The sequence below is a fragment of the Rhinolophus ferrumequinum genome, chromosome 24 (genome assembly GCF_004115265.2).
Source record: "Rhinolophus ferrumequinum isolate MPI-CBG mRhiFer1 chromosome 24, mRhiFer1_v1.p, whole genome shotgun sequence".
NCBI lineage: Eukaryota > Metazoa > Chordata > Mammalia > Chiroptera > Rhinolophidae > Rhinolophus > Rhinolophus ferrumequinum.
In genome coordinates this window covers 3,485,108-3,489,187 of record NC_046307.1, presented here as the reverse complement: position 1 = coordinate 3,489,187, position 4,080 = coordinate 3,485,108, and the positions used below count along the sequence as shown (strand labels likewise).

The 4,080-nt window shown below is 39.6% G+C and overlaps 1 pseudogene; it reads right to left on the bottom strand.

The window, feature by feature from the left end:
- Positions 1–2,414: 2,414 nt before the first annotated feature.
- LOC117016838 (heterogeneous nuclear ribonucleoprotein A3-like) lies at positions 2,415–3,578 on the bottom strand (annotated as a pseudogene).
- Between the last annotated feature and the right edge of the window lie 502 nt (positions 3,579–4,080).

Here is a 4,080-nt window from a genome sequence, read left to right as displayed (position 1 = left end):
ATTTTCTAAACTTTCACAAGACTGGTTTTTTCCCTGAGTTCTCCTTTGGCTATATTCAGTGGCTTTTAATATATAATATTATCACTGATATTACTTTATAAATTAATATTTTACTTTATGTTTCTTCTTCAAAAATAGTTACTTGTGAAATTTTAAAAATTCTGGATGGCCCTGGAATCCTGGTAGGTGTGGGAGGGTACATGTGGGGCAAGAAGAAGGCTCTCCATTTGTAGTGTGGACCCTGAGAAAGAAGATAACCATAGAGAAGTCTCTAAATACCAAGAGACTAGGAGGAGGAAATTCATAAAAATAAAAAAATAAGTCAATGAAATAAGAAACAAAAGTAACCCTAATAAATAACTGTTTTTCAAATGTCAATGAAATGGATTAGTGGCTAACTGGCATCAAATTAAAACAACAACAAGACAGAGCCTAGCAGCCATTTCTGCACAGGAGTCTCTCATGCAAGCTGCACTTCAGAGAGAAGCCTGCACTGAACTGCCTGCGCTGTGTGCCTGCCATCTGAGCCAGCCCTTCTAAAGCAGTTCCTGGAATTGTATTTCAACCAACGGGACTGAGGCTTTCCCTGTCCAGTCCAAGCTGCACAGCTTTGTCCTCATCAGCATCTTCATTGACCAATCAGAGCAGCTCCATTTTGGCAAATCAGGACAGTGCTTTTTGGACCAATCAAACTTCAAGGATTTGGAGTCCTCATTGGCACAAGGATGGACCAATCAGGGACCAGGGATGAGGACATCTGTCTATATAAGTCAGCTCCACTTTGGCTTGGAGAGTGCACCTTCCCTTTTCACCAAAGAATGAAGACTTGAGTTTCCTAGCTGGAGTTGAAACACTGAAGACAAAACAGTGAAGACGTCTTGCTGGACCAGAGCAGAGCAGAGCAGGCGGAGCAGAGCAGGGTGAAGTGAAGCAGACTGGATGACTCAGAGCAGTCAGAGCAGAGCTGTCTAGCTGAAGAGTACCTTCACCTCAGGGCCATCTCACAGCTGTCTGTCCCACAACTGTGCTGTCTTTTGCTCTCTTTTTTGTTTTTTGGTAAGTGAAATTATGTTACTTTTATTTAAAATTCAGGTTTTTCTTGAATAATTTTTTATTAGTTTCAGATGTACAAAATAACATAATAATTAGACATTTACACCCCTCACAAAGTGATAATCCCCCCCAAGTCTCCTCCCCCTCTGACATCATATATAGCTATTACGGTACCATTGACTATATTCCCTATGCTGTACTTCACATCCTGTGGAGATTATGTATATACATATAACTAGACATTCAATATTATATTAGTTTCAGGTATAAAGTGCAGTAGTTAGGCATTTATATAATCTATGAAGTGATCCCCCCGTAAGTCTAGTCCCCATCTGACACACTACATAGTCTTTACAATATTACTGACTATATTCCCCACACTGTATTTCACATCCCTGTGACTATTTTGTGACTCCCAATTTGTACTTCCTAATCCCTTCACATTCTCCCCAACCCCCCTCCCATCTAGCCACCATCAATTTTTTTCTCTGTATCAGTCTATTTCTGTTTTGTTTGCTAGTTTATTCTGTTTTTTAGATTCCACTTGTAAGTCAGATCATATGGCATTTGTCTTTCTCAGTCTGCTTTCACTTAGCATAATATTCTCTAGGTCCACCCATGTTGTTCCAAATGATAAGATTTCATCATCTTTATGGCAGAGCAACACTCATTGTATAAATGTACCACAATTTCTTTATTCAATCATCTACTGATGGGCATTTCTGTTCTTTCCATATCTTAGCTATTGTGAATAGAACTGCAGTAAACATAGGGGTGTATATATTTTTTATAATTAATGTTTTGGATTTCTTTGGATAAATACCCAGGAGTGAAATTGCTGGGCCATAAAGTAGTTCTAGTTTTAATATTTTGAGGAACCTCCAAATTGGTGGCTGCACCAATTTGCACTCCAACAATGCACAAGGATTCCCTTTTCTCCACATCCTCGCCAACACTTGTCGTTTGTTGATTTATAGTTGATAGCTATTCTGACAGGAGTGAGGTAGTATCTCATTGTGGTTTTTTTTTTTTTGAAAAGTTAAAAATTCCTTAATTTTTTATTCCTGGTACCACTACCACAATTTACAGGGCAATATACCTGATGTAATGAAAAGGAAAAGAAAAAGACAAAGCTACAACAGATAAAAGACCTCAGGAATGTACATCTAATTAACACTACATTGCATTAATCAATAGCTGCACTTTTTGCAAACTGTGGCTATGACAGCCCTGAAGAAGAAGGGTTTCCTGTTTAAGCTGCAGTAACTTTTCTGACTATGGATCATCGTTCCTTCTGTGGCAGATTTTGACAGTTCCTCTAATGCATTTGCGACGACATTCTCAAAGTAACCTGCAGCGTTCCTGACAACTCCTCGCTCTCTCTCCTGCTAAGAACTGTAGCCCTTTTCTGCTGAGTTTTTAGAACCTTCTGCTACCATGTCCACCACTTCCACCACCAGATCCATAACCACCACCACAGGGACTGCCCGAGCTTCTTCCACCAAAACTGCCCCCCTTCATGGGTCCATAATTTGATTGTTGTTGTCCACTGTAATTTCCAAAATCATTGTAGTTCCCACCTCCACAATAGTTACCGCCAAAATTCCCTTCATTGTAACCATCATATCCTCCTCCACCACCACCGCTGCCATATCCACCGAGGCCTCCTTGGTTTCCATATCCTGGCCCTCCACCACCACCATAGCCTCCTCTACTGCTATAGCCAGGACCACCACCATAGTTGCCACCATCACCTCCACATCCATTATATCCACCATCACCTCCTCCATAACTACCTCTGCTGCCACCTCCACCACCATAGCCTCCTCTTCCACCAAAGTTTCCACTGGCCAAAGTTACCCCCACCACCTCCAAAGTTTCCTCCGCGACCCATAAAGTTGCCAGATCCACCTCCACGACCTCTTTGTGATCCAGCAGACTGCATTTCTTGTTTAGATAGGGCCTTTTTCACTTCACAATTATGCCTATTAATAATGTGGTATTTCTGAACAACAATTTTATCAACTGTATCATGATCATCAAAAGTTACAAAAGCAAATGCTCTTTTTTTCCCCACTCTGCCTGTCTTCCATAACTTCTATGGTTTCAATCTTGCCATACTTTTCAAAGTAGTCTCTCAAATTATATTCTTCTGTATCTTCCTTCATACCACCAACAAAAATTTTCTTCACTGTTAGATGGGCACCAGGCTTTACAGAATCCTCTCTAGAAACAGCTCTCTTTGGTTCCACTACACGCCCATCAACCTTGTGTGGTCGAGCACACATCGCTGCATCCACCTCTTCAACACAAGAGTAACAAAACCGAAGCCCCTGGAACGTTTTGTTTGAGGATCTCTCATCACCACACAATCTGTGAGTGTGCCCCATTTCTCAAAACGTTCTCTTAAACTATCATGTGTAGTTTCAAAGCTCAGACCACCATTAACAGTTTTCTCAACTGCTCTGGTTCCTTTGGATCATGGCCCTCCATTTTGAGACCGGACTCGCCTCTTCCAACTCGAGTTCAATTCATTGTGGTTTTTATTTGTTTTTCTTTAATGATTAGTGACATTGAGCATCTTTTCATATTGGCCATCCACATGTCCTCTTTGGAGAAATGTCTCTTCATGTCCTCAGCCCATTTTTTAATTGGATTATTTGTATTTTGGTATTGAGTTGTATGAGTTTTTAAAATAAATTTTGGATATTAACCTCTTATCAGATGTATCATTGGCAATTATTTTCTCCCATTCAGTAGGATGTCTTTTTGTTTTGTTGATGGTTTCCTTTGTGTGAAAAAAAACTTTTTAGTATGATGTAGTCCCATTTGTTTATTTTTTATTTTGTTTCCCTTGCCTGAGAAGATATATCAGAAAAAATATTATTATACTGAGGGTAATGTCTGAGAGTTTACTTCCTATATTTTCTTCTAGGAGTTTTATGGTTTCAGGTCTTACATTGAAGTCTTTGATCCTTTTTGAGTTTATTTTTATATATGGCATTAGAAGGTAATCCATTTTCATTT